Raw genomic sequence first — 13,908 nt, forward strand, 5'->3', positions numbered from 1 at the left:
AATTGTTCAGAAATATTGAAAACAAAAGATAGAATCTAAATTGATAGAATTCACAAGATATTATTCTAGGTCAAAATTCATTTTGGAATTTGTCTCATTCAGATTTAAAGTTGGCAAATTAAGGAGTTTTTATATGGAGGGTAAAATTTTGCAAACAGATAGGAAGAATTAGTCTTTATATAAAAAATAACCAATTTGAATTGTGTGAGACTACTCAACAATACCTAAAAACTAAAGAAAACCTATAACAATGTAAAAAAAAAAGCAAAAAGAATCACCTACAGTCTGGAATTACTAGACTGAAAAACTGAAAAATACTCCATTATCACAGAATACAGTTTTAAAATTAGGCCAGAGAAGTTCATACTTTCCTGTTTGGAATTCTAGAAAGCAGATTCCTAAATGGCACACTAACCTGGGCTATTCCATGTAGGGTTTGTTTGTTTGTTTGAGATTATTTGAGTAAAAGTAGAATCCTGGGGTCTGTCTTTGGTATGGGTGGGAGAGGGTAGTGCTCATACAATTAGGACTGGATCATTACAAAATAATATAAGCTTTATCTGTTTAAAGTGGAGAGTAGAAGGACAGCAATGTGCAGACTACAAGGTATAAGACTGGACTGTTAAAAACAAAGTAGGCAGTATAATAACTTCAGCTAATAATCTTTACTCTAATGGTAACCTTGTTTTACTACATCATCATTGTGGGAATCCCATTCAGTGATGCATACCACAATTCATTAATGCCTGCCCATCCTACATAACCACTGTCTATGGTCTTTTATAAATCTAAATAGGTTTCATCAAAGTGTGTTGAGATTCTTCCTCACATTCTATTTACAACATGAATGCCAATGGATCAAAAGACTGGCCATTGTTTATCCCCCACTACTGCTCCATGACCAATTCATATTTTTTTCTGGTTGTACATTTCTCTGATGACAAGTTTTACACTGATTTTATGGTCTTCTGAGTCTCTTGTATAATTTCTCATTTGTAAGGTGTTACAACTTGCTCATGCCCATCATGCATTTCTCCATTATCTTTTTTGTGATCTTTAATTTCAATTCTTCAGAGACCATAGTATTTCATGACTTGAAACCATACAATATTAAAGTCACCTTGTGCTGATAAAAAGCAGCTAATAGCTAACATTTGAAAAGTACTCTACATATATCGTCTAATTTCATAACACTGTGAAGTTAAGTGCTATTATTATCTTCATTTTACAAATTAAGAAGCTTGATACTAAGAGATATAAAGTGACTTGCCTAAGACCACACAACTAATGAGTGTCTGAGGAAGATTTGAATTTAAGTCTTCCTGACTCCAAGTCCAGCACTCTAATCACTATGTATCTCAGTTGCCTGAAGAAAGGAATGTGTGTGTACATATATGTGTATATATGTATGTATATGTGTATGTATATATACATACTATACATACACACTTATATATAGATACATGTGCATGTGCACACACACATGCACACACAAATAAATTGTATGACTTGCCTAGGACCACATAGCTAATAAAGTAGGATTTAAATTCAGGTCTTCCTGACCTCAAGTCCACACTCTAATCACCATGTACCCCAGGTGTCTAAAGAAAGTAATGTGTGTATACACACACACACACACACACACACACACGGATACACATAAATAAAATGTATATCTTGCTATATATATGTAAAATATATACAGATGTGTGTGTGTATATATATATGTGCATATGTATGTATGTATTTCTGTGTGTGTGTGCATATGTGTGTGTATCAGGAACTATTGGAAAGAAGACCAAACTTAACACATAACTTTTAATGTTAATGGACCAAGCTCACAAATGAAAATAAATTACTGAGTTGATTAGAAAAGAGAGCACGATTTTTTTAGTTGCATAGGAACTCATACAGATTCAAAATAGTTTCATTAAAATCTCCTTTGATTCAACTAAATCCTCCAAAACCAAGAATTGCAATATGATTTAACATAATTTAATAGTATTTTAAAGACAAACAGGGAAAATATATTTCAACAATCAACAAACATTTATCAAGAACCTACTGTGTAACAGGACTACTACATAGTAGTAACTGAAGATAGAAAGACAAAAATTATGCAGTGATATAAAGTCTCTCAAATCATTTACATTTTATTGGAGGAAACAACGTGTATAAGTACATACAACATATTTTTTTAAGTGTAGGCAAAATATGAGTTAATTTGGCAGGAGAGCAGAAAAGATCTCATGTAGGAAACAATGTTTAAGCTGATCTTTGAGGAAATTAGGGATGCCAGAAAGTGGAGTTGAGGAGAGGGTGCATTCAGGCATGAGCTTACACAAGGGCATGGAGACAAGATATGGGATGTTATGTGAGGAAGAGAAAAAAGATCCATTTCAATGGACCATAGAGTATTTGAAGGGGAGTAATATATAATAAGGCTAAAAAGGTAGGTTAGAGTCAAGTTTCAAAAATATGTAAATGCCTGTCAGAAGAATCTATATTTGGTCCTAGATGCAACTGTAGCTTTTCGAACAAGAGATATAGCCAAATCTGTGCTTTAGGAAACCATTTTGGCAGGTACATGGAGAACAGAATGGAGAAGGGAGAGACTTAAGACAGGGAAACCAAATAGGAGGCTATTTCAATAGTTCAGGAAAAAAGGGATGAACTGCAGCCTGAATGAGGATGATACTCTTATGAATGAAAATAAGAGTATAGATGCAAGAATTGTGGTGGAAGTAGAACTGGTAAAACCAGGCAAGTGATTGGACAGAGGGCAAGGAAGAGGGAAAAGCTGAAGACACTAACATGATGAATTTGAATTTGGGTGATTGAAGGAATGGTTGTGCATTCAACAAAATAGGGAAGTTTGGGAAAGAGGTGAATTGGGAGGAAGGATAATTTCCTTTTTTTGGACATGTTTTAGATGTTTGTATGATGTCCAATTTAAAATGCCCAATAGGTAGTTGAAGTTACAGCATTGGAACATTATAGCATTGGAACACAGAGGTGAGAGTAGGGAGATAAATAGATAGATGATAGATAAAAGATAGATGATAGATAATGTATTTATATGTGTAGATAGATAGATAGATAGATAGATATGCTGATGAGGTCACTGAGAGAGAATGTAAAGAAAGAAGAGGAGAAGAACCCAGGACAGAGCTTTAGGGTACACTTATACCTAAAGTACAGGACATGGAAGAAAGTCCAACAAAGGAGTAGTCAGATAGGTAGGAGTCAAGGAAGAAAGAACAGTGTCGTGAAAATCCAGGAGGCAAGGATGATCAGCAGTGGAAAATGCTACAAAGAAGTCAAGAAGAATGAAGATTGAGGTAAAATAATAATAACAGCAACCAACTATTGGATTTGACAATTAAGAGTTCACTAGTAACTTTAAAAAGATAGTTTTATTTGAGTGATGAGATCAAAAGCCAAGTTGCAAGGAAAAGTTTGTGAAAGGAGGGGGAAATGGAAGTAAAGAGTATAAATAGCTTTTTTCTTTTAGGACTTTATGAAAAGAGAGGAAACATATAGGATAATGGCTTGACAGGATAGTTGTTTCTAATGAGGGTATTTTTAAGGATTGGAGAGACCTGGATGTGCTTGTAGGCAACAAGAAAGGTGTTAGTAGATGGGGAGAGATTAAGGATGAGAGAGAGAGAGATGATTATTGGGGTAACATGCCACAGGCGATAAAAAGGAATGAGATCGACAGTACAGGTAGAGCAATTGGCCTTAGTAAGCAAAAGGACTACATGTTCATCAGAAACTGGAGTAAAATAGAAAATAATCTGACTCTTCTTAGCGTGAATATTCTTTTTTCTGATCTGGGAAGTTGTAACAAGGTATCTATAACACTCTCTCTTTCTCTCTCATTTCTGAGCCAAAGACAGCACTATAGAAACACTTTAGCATGAAATATGCACCAACCAGAACAAAATCACTGGGAATCTGGTATCCATCACCTGTAGTTTTAGTTGTAGCTGCAGTTCTAGGTCTTTTAGAAAAAAACAGGGACCCATATACCTAGAACTGACATAAAAATAAGCCGTTCCAGTTCTACTCCTTTGTACCCTCCTTGGTTCTAAGATCTGCCACCTATCAGCTAGGATGTGTGAGAGGTCATCTCAGCAGATTAAAGACCTTTAGGCTTAGCCTTTCTTTCAACTATTCTTCCTGACAGAAGTTGGGTTCCCTCAGTGAGAGACTTCAGGTTATTATGTGGTAACTATCCTGTACCTTTCCCCAAATCTTCCTCTCTGCAAGCTAGGACATAACCAAGAAAATGCCAATTTACTTAACATCACCAAATCATTCTGGTGTTCAGGCTATCTTTTGTTGTTGTTGTTTTGCTTTATTTCGGTAAAGTCATTCTTATTGGTTCATGTAAATAAGTAGGTAGAGAAAAGGTAAAAAGGCAATCTATGCCTTTTGGGCAAATTTCTAGTCTTTACATACTGCTTAGTTGTTTCTTGACCTTCTCATATGCAAATGAACCACTAAAGCTTCACATCCAAAAAGTACAAATAAGTTTACTAAAAGTTTTATATTTTTTAAGACACAAAGTTATCCATTCAGATCTGAAATAATCAACTGCTTTACCAAGTGCAAATATAGCCTAAATGATATGGACCCTTACATCTAATTATCTCTGTTACTTACTCCTTATATGCTGAAAATTTGTCAAAGTCCCAAAAAGGTCATACCTTTAAAATGGCATGAGAGTTTTAGATATTTAGACACAGAGTAGAGAAGAGGGAACTCACAGTTAATGACCTTTATTATTTTTTATTTTAGTGAAGTATCAGGTGAGGTCCTTTGCTGAGTTGGGATCAGAGAGAATAAGAGAAGTTTTAAAACATCACGATTCAAGATAAATGGTTTACAAAACAATATCTATATCTATATGTGTGTGTATATATGTATGTATTACGCCAAATAGTTAATATTTTAAAGTAAAAGCAAATTGAAACAGGGGGAGGGAAAAAGCACATTACACATTAATTCTAGGCTATTTAACATTCTTCTACCAGAGCTTGATAAAACCAATAAAAATGAAGGACGTTATATATGTAAAAATGTTTGGATTAAACAACTTGATAGACTAATGGAGACATCTGAATGGTAATCTTAGGCAAACTGAAACCTATACAAAAACTGATCACATGACAGATCACAGGTAACCCATAAACAAATACAGATAGGCACAAATCTTAGACATATCCTTTACAGATCATAACATGATAAAAATATAATCAGTAAAATAAGAATAAACAAATTATTTAAATCTGAATGGAGAACAGCATTTTAGGGACAGCCAGGTGGCACAATGGATAGAGCACTGTGCCTGGAGTCAGGAGGACCTGAGTGCAAATTCAACCTCAGACCAGACACTTGACACTTACTAGCTGTGTGACCCTGGGCAAGTCACTTAACCCCACTGACTAGCCAAAGAAAAGAAATGAGAACAGCATTTTAAGTAATGAGTGAGTCAAAGATCAAATTATAAAAACAATAAAATAGCATGTTGAGTAAAATTATAGCGATGAGACAATACACCAAATTTAGGAGATGTGGCTAATACCATCCTTAGAAGAAAGTCTGTATCCCTAAACAATTAGCAAACCAGAAAAAGAAAGGATTAATGAATTGGTTATGCAATTTGAAAACTAGAAAATCAAGAAAGTAATAATCCTAAAACAAACCAATAAGAGGTTTTGAAAATTAACGTGAGAGCAACAAAATAATTGAAGTAATAAACAAAGCAACAAGAGAAGGAGGAGGAAGTCAAGGACGAGGAGGAGAAGGAGGAGAAAGAGAAGATAGAGAAGGAAAAAAAGGAGAAGATGAATAAGAAGAAAGAGGAGAAGACAAAAATATCACATGAAAGGGGGAACTTACAACAGGTAGAGAGGAAATAAAGAAAATTATAAAAAACTATTATCAAATCATAAAACAAGAAAACAACACACCACATCTTATATCATAAACCACAATAAATTCCAAATGTGTAAACTAATTAAGTATAAAAAGTCACACCTTAAAAAATTAGAAAACAGAAGGTTACACACAACTGTGGATGAAGGAAATTTGTAACCTGCCTGAAAATGAGAAAAGGTAAAATAAACTACTTTGAATATATAAAAATACAAAGCTCTTGCAATATATAAAAATACAAAGCTTTTGCACAGATCAAAATAAATATATAGTAATAGTAATAATAGCTAGCATTTATATAGTAATTTAAGGTTTGCAAAGAAGAAAAGATGTAGATTGGGAAAATTTTTTTGCACAGGACATCTCCAATAAACATAGTCTAAAAGAAATTGACCTAAATCTATAAGACTAAAAGCCATTCCTCAATGTACATTCTGTTGTGATGAACTGTTTTCAAGGTTACCTGCATTGTAGGTTGGTCAGTTTTTTAATATAATTTTATTTCATATGTTTAAAAATTTTAAATATTTAACAATTAGGAAAATAATACATATAGATGGATATTAATTTGTGAAATACTTGTCCTCCTAAAGAAGCATATGTAAGTTGAATTTCTGCAAAGTAATTCATAGTTCCATATTCAGTTCCATTATAGAATCTTAGAACTGCTTTCTACCCCATTCTAATTAATCTTCAATGGCCAGGGGCATATATGTTTTAACCTTAAGTTTCTGTGAAACCCCAGCTCCTTCATCAAGGATATAATATAATCTGTGCAATTTGGGGCAGGTTATTTTCCTTCACCATGGTCTGCACTCTAAGAACCTTCCAGTTTAATGTCCAATGTCCTGAGGTACCTACTAGCTCTACCATTCTTTATTCTAAAGTTCCTTCCTGTGCTGATACTCTGTTATAGCTCATCTGCAAGAGTGAAAGCCCCATAGGGACAGACTGCCCCTTCTTTGTCTTCATATTAAGCCAATCCAGAACAGCATCTGTAACCCTGACTGTAGATGAAGCATAGTTCTGTGGAAAAATGCATTCAAGAGATCTAGATTTGGAATTAGAGTAGCTGAATGTGCATTTTGAAGCTTTATTTTGTTTCTGACTACCTGTGTGATGTTGGGCAAGTCACTCACTCTGTTTTGGCATCAATTTCCTCAACTGTAAAATGAGAGAGTTGAATTATATTTTATCTCTGATGTCCTTCCCAGCTAAATTCTATGATTTCAAGATTTTGTTTTAGCTTGAGATCCAGGAAAATTTTATCTCCTCTCCCCACCAGCTTCTTGAAGAAGAATCAGTGACTCTTTTCTATCTTCCCCATGCCCTCTGACTGCTTTAAAATTACAAGTAGTGGCCCCTGAAGAATGGGCCCTATGGCTAAAGTCTCTTCATGCTCTGACTATCAATGTTCTAATATTCTGTGTTCTAAGTCTTTCAGCTCTAACATTTGGTGTTCTAATATCCCTTCCAGCACCAATGGTTCTTGTTATAAGTTCTAAGATTCTTTCCAGCTCTAAAATGCTATGTCCTATGTTCTATGTTTTCAGATTCCTTTGTAACTGTGACATTTTACACATACATACATACACACACATGCACACATATATGTTCCTAAGGTCTTTGCCAGCTCTAAAATATTGTTACATGTCCTAAGACCCCTGCCTGGTCTAACATTTTCTTATCCTCTGATTATATAATAATAATACACATATCAACATTTAAATACAACAGGAAAAGTTGATCTCCATCAGTTCTGCTTTGTTTTACTGATCATCCATGGCTTGTCTTTGGGTGATGATCCAAAATGACTTTTCTCTTATTCCCAGTTCTTTGCTCTTTCTGCTGCATTTTTGCTCCTGAGGACTGTGGAACAGGGTCATGTGGTGAACACCATTATTTAGGTGTGTCCCCATCCAATGCCATCTCAATTCCCCCAGACAGAATCCTAATCAATGTTTGGGGAAAGCATGCCTCAAAGAGTATGGCCAGTGACCTGGGAATGGACCCAAAGCCACAGGAGAGGTTTAGTTGGACAGCTGGAACCAAAATTCAAAGATCGATCCCATCAGTTGAGGGCTTTGATCAGGAGACCTAGATTCCTCACCCCTGGTCTAGATTCAGCTCTGCCCCTAACTTTCTCTACAACCTTGGACAAATAGTTTCTTTTCTCTCAGCCTTGGTTTCCCTCCAAGCAAAAGGAAGGAGTTGGAACAACTGTTCTTTAAGTTGTCCTCTAACTTGAATATTTTGTCTTCTATGTCCTAAGCTCTCTTCCAGTTCTAACATGCTATGTTCTACTTTCAGTTGACATTTTGTATGAATATTCTATGTGCCAAGATTCTTTCCAACACTAACATTCTATATTCTAAGTTGTCTTCCAAGTATTGTTATTGTTGAGTCATTTCAGTCATGTCTGACTCTTCATGACCCTGTTTGGTGTTTTTCTTGGTAAAGATACTGGAGTGGTTTGCTATTTCCTTCACCAGCTCATTTTACAGATGAAGAACTGAGGCAAATAAGATTAAGTGACTTGCCCAGGGTCACACAACTGGTAAGTGTCTGCACTAGATTTGAACTCATAAAGATGAGTATTCCTGATTCCAAGCCCAGTGCTCTATTCACTATGCCACCAAGTTGCCCCCCTTTTAAGAGTAACCTTCATTATTCTGTGTAACAGACATTCTGTTATTAGTAAAAATAAATTAAGAAATAAAGACTAAACGATCTATAATTCCTTTTCCATTTCCAAAATGCTTTCTCTGGAGCCAAGAGGATGGACCAGATGACTGCTCAGGTGACCAGAGTCTTTCAGTCCCTAATCCTGCAGCACAGACTTCCTTTGTTTCATACTTAATTATTCTCTGCTGACCACATTTATCTTGGATGTAAAGTCCCTTCCAATCAGTTCCTAATTAGCCACCATTTCTTTACCCAAAGTGATAAGTCACCTCTGTAACTGATAGCATCCCTTTTCTAGGCTTGCTCTGTACTGCCGAGAAAAACCTTAAAGTCACCCAAAAAGGCACTTTATTGCCTAGGGGTCTCTTCTCCCGTCACAGATCTAGCTAGACTGGCCTTCTCCACCTTCCAGTGGAGAACAGCAGAGAGTGTATGCTGCAGGGAATGATAAAGGAAATGACAGAGAATAATAAACAAAGTAGCTGTGATAGGGCTTTGAGGCAAGAGGAAAAATCAGGGGTTTTGGAGCTGCAAGCATCTTAGGACCATAGATTTAGAGCTTCAAGGGATGAGAAATCTTAGCCTGAGAAGAGTGACTTGCCCAGGGTCACACAGCTAGCAAGTGTTAGAGGTAGGATTTGAACCCACGTATACCTGACTTCAGACCTAGCGCTCTGTCCCATACCTCACACTGCCACTCTTGAAAGAGGTCTTATAGATCACAAGATCCATATTCATTTTATGTATGAGGAAACTGGTCAAATCATATGATCATAAGGTTGACTTACCCAATTTTATACAGTTAATAAAGTACAGTCAGGTTTTGAACTCACATCCTTTGACTCTAAATTTTGTGGTCTTTCTACCAAAATCAGGGCATAAAAGTAGGGGCAGCTAGTTGGCGTAGTGGGTAGAGCCTGGAGTCAGGAAGATGTGACTTCACATCTGTTCTCAGACACTTACTAACTGTGTGACCCTGGGCAAGTCACTTAACCCTGTTTGCCTCAGTTTCCTTGTCTATAAAATGATCTGGAAAAGGAAATAGCAAACTGCTGTGGTATCTTTGCCAAGAAAACTCCAAAAAGGGTCACGAAGAATTGCACACAACTGAAAACAACTGAACAACAAATAAAGGGCATAAAAGCACCTTCCTCTGAGAGCCTTGAAAATTCTGTAGATTATCTAGATTTTGGGGACTGGACAAGATGATCCACTGGGGATCTCTTACAGCTCTAAGAGTCTCTATGCATTTGATCTGATCAATACATGCTGTTCTAAAGGTTTTCAAAGGCTCCCAGAGGTTATGACAACACCATTGACTCACTCTGTAACACTGGGTAAGTCACTTCCCTTTTCTAGGCCTCAAACTGCTTATCTCTAAAATAAAAGGACTGGATTAATGCCCTCTAAGGTCCCCTCCAGATTTAACATTCTGTATTTTCAAATACTTCTTAGCTTTAAGTTTTTCTTTTATGAATTGACCCCTCCTCTCTGCTTCTCTCAATATCTCTGTGTTACAAGTGTGGGGAGAGAGGCAGAACATGCAAGAAATAGATACATTCCACCATAAAATCAGTAGCTATTTATTTATCATCTATAGTGTGCTCTCACTTTCTATTGATCCTATTAAATGTCCCAAAAGAAGAGAATATAGTCTTGTTGCGTGGGGACAACGGCGGTCTCTTTGCACCCTAAAATGTCAAGGCTAGAGTAGGAGGGGGAGACTGCTTAGGTTTCTTAGGGGAGCTCTGAGGGCCTAATCTCTGAGCCTCTCTGGTTGCCTGATTTCTGTGTCAGTCCATTCATCCTCTTGTTCATGGCCTGCCCAAATTTGAACAGGTGGTTCCAACGAGTCTGGGCACTTCAAAGCAAGCACTTCCCTAATAAATCCGGCTCCTTCTCTCCCTGAAATAAAGCTGTCTCTGATCTCTCTCCTGTCCCCCACAACCTATTATCATTGAGGGTCAAAAACCTGTCAAAGTTGGATTCTGTGTGGAGTTAAAAGCTGTCTTGCATTAGGAAAAGAAAACTGAAGAGCTGAAACTGGGGGGCCTTTATGCCACCATGTCCTGGAATAATCATGCCTGGGACGGATCATGCTTCAGGCTGGCTACCCTGTGCCCCTTTGTCCTCCAAATGGGTAAAGGAAAAAAGATACTAATAAGAGCTCAAATTTATATAGCATCTTATGATTTGTAAAGTACTTTACATTATTATTTCATTTGATCCTTAAAACAGTCTTATGAAATAGAGCTTTTTTTATGTTTTCTTTGGTATGGGTAACTTCTAGTAAGAAAACTCCCTCCCCCAAAGCAGATCAGCTTCTGCCCTGCAGTTTACAGACATAGAGAGTTGCTTGGGGGCACTGAAAGGTGAAGCAGCTCATACAGGTTCATGAGGCTAGGGTCTGCTAGAGATGAGAACCCATGTCTTCCAGACTTCAAGGTCCCTCCTCTAACCATAGTGTTATGATACTTTGTTATTATAATATGTTATTATCATCATCCCCATTTTACAGATGAGGAAACTGAGGCTCAAAGAGGTTAAGTTATTTGCCCAAGGTCACATAGCTCACTACCACTCTGTGAGTTAGTTGCTATTATTATTCCCATTTTAAAAATGAGGAGACTGAGGCTCAAAAAGGTTAAGTGACTTGCCCACATCCCACAATTATTAAGTGTCTCAGTTAGAAATTAAACCCAGGTCTTCCTGACTCCAACCCCAGCTCCCTCTCCATTATGCCACACTGCCATAACTAAATCTTGCTTATCCTAAGCCCATCTCTTGTCCTAGGCCATTTCTTATGGGATCGATAGATACAGGTCTCCGAGCTATAGGCCTTGCTGCCAGACTAGGTAAGATTCAGTAATGGGGGGGTTATTATCTTTTGCATTATCATCATAATTCACATTCATCTATCACTTAAATTGTTACAAAGAACTTTCATCACAATGACCTAGAGAAGATAGAATGTTAGTGGTGGATAAAACTTTAGTCATCATTTGGTCTGACCTTTTCACTCCACATATGAGGAAACTGAGACTCTGTGAGGGAAAGTGATTGCTAAAGATCACCACAGCATGTCAGCAGCAGAAGTGCAATGGTATGTTTCACACGATGTTGACTTCCTAGCTGATTTTCCCAGACAGCTAATATCAAGGTAGTGGCCAGAGTATTGAATTGTGTGGCAGCTAGGTGGCGCAGTGGATAGAGATCTGGCCTTGGAGTCAGGAGGACCAGAGTTCAAATGTGACTTCAGACACTTGATACTTAACTAGCTGTGTGACCTTGGGCAAGTCACTTAACCCCCAATGGACTCACCAAAAAGGAAAAAAAAAAGTTTACTCCAGAGTATTGAATTGAAAATCAGGAGACCTCTACTGCTAGCCTTGCCATCAAGTCACTCTGGGACCTTGGGGCAAATCTTTTCTAGACATTCTCTCTCGGAGTACTGCTGGCATATCCCCACTTAAAGGGGAGAAAGCCAAAAAAAAAAAAAAGTTGCTTGTCAATTGTCCAATCAAATAAAACAGAATAGAATTTCAGAATACAGATTTTGGATCTTAATCCTTAGAACCCAGAATATTAGAGATGGAAAGAATTTTTAGAACACAGATTGCTAGAAATGGAAGGGTCCTTAAAGCATAAGCTTAGAGCAGGAAGGGAACTTAGATTGTAAAACCTTAGCATTAGAAGGAACCTCCAAAGTTCATCTGGCCCTCTGATTTTGTAGATGCATTTTTTTTGTCTTCTTCCTGGCAAGTGGAGAAGATATGGCAGTGGTACTCTAGGGTACACAGTTGATTTCTCTCCTCTTCCTGCCAGTTGGTCGGGAAGGATCAAGAGAGGCCAGGCAGGGGTAGAAGGGTTTCCAAAATGCTAGGCCCCGATGAGCTGAGAAAAGGCAGGAGGAGCTTCCCCCAGCCACTGCATCAATCATGTTTGGAGATGCAGTTGAGCTTGGATAATAGGCAGCCAGGCTGGAAAAATGCCTCTGTGTAATTAAAGCTGAGGAAGAATGTGGAAGCCGGGCTGGGGGGAGAAGGAACCTTCTCGTGTGGGCTTTGTTCCACGTAGGCGGCCGGTGGCTATTTTGGGATCAGTCCGAGAGATGATTCTTAAACAGACAGAGCATTGCAGCTCCTCAGCAGTCTTTTTTGGGGGGCGGGGCACTCCCTGCCATGTGCTGAGATTAAGGGGAGGAAGTGACTTGCCCAGGATCATACAGAATATCAGTAAGAGAACCAAGACTAGAAACCAGGTCTCCAGCCTCCAAATGCAGGGTTGTCCCATTACATTAGCCACAAAAACAATCCCTGCTGTCATGAAGGACTTTATATTCTCATACGAAAAATATGTACTCATAAAAAGTTATACTAAAAAGTGTGCCCTGGTATGCTCATACACACGAACGTGTATAACCCCTTGGGCATTTCTCTGCTTTGCCTATCCTTAATTCCTGGATCTGAGGATAAATTAGTTTTTCAGTTTGAGCATGGGGACCACAGAAGCCTCTCCCCATATGTGTCCCTAGGGACCTTTCTTTTTTTTCCTTATCCCACACTAAAGTCAGAGCACTGATAAGAGCCGGTGTTTCAATTAGAATGAAGAAATGTGATGTACTCATAATGAAATCATCTGTTTAGGAGTTGAGGAAACAGAAAATTTCTTTCCCATCTATTACCAGGACTTGTCTCTTGTTTCTCTTGGGAACCCCTGAGATGGTTCTGCTCTGGTGCCGTTAGAGGTAGCATGGTACAGAAGCAGATGGCCTGGGTTCTAGCCCAGCTTCTGCCACTGACTTGGCTGTGTGACTTTGGGCAAGTCATATTTCTTCCCTGGGCCTCAATTTTATCAGTTTGTAAAATGGGAATAATAATATCTGCCTTGTTTTACTCAAAGGGATCCTACAAATGTATGAAGATCCCACAGAGAATAGATGTCAAAGTGATTTGGTGAGTTGGAAGTTCCATGCAGATGGGAGGCATTGTTTATTCCAAGGACGCCCTTAGAGAGTGGGAGCATGTGTGGAGTGGTTGTGCAGTGGAATGCATTTCTTTCCCCCTTCCTTCCTTTTCTTTCTTTTTCTTTTCTTTCTTCCTTTTTTCTTTTTCATTGTTCTCTCTCCCTCTCTCTCCCTCTTCCTCCCTTTCTCCTTCTCTTCTCTTTCCTTTCCTTCCCTTCCCTTCCCTCCCTCCCTCTCTTATTTCTTCCTTTCTCTCTTCCTTCGTTCCTTCCTTCCTTCCTTCCTTCCTTCCTTCCTTCCTTCCTTCCTTC

The sequence above is a fragment of the Vombatus ursinus genome, unplaced genomic scaffold (genome assembly GCF_900497805.2).
Source record: "Vombatus ursinus unplaced genomic scaffold, bare-nosed wombat genome assembly UNPS02014786.1, whole genome shotgun sequence".
Taxonomy (NCBI): Eukaryota; Metazoa; Chordata; class Mammalia; order Diprotodontia; family Vombatidae; genus Vombatus; species Vombatus ursinus.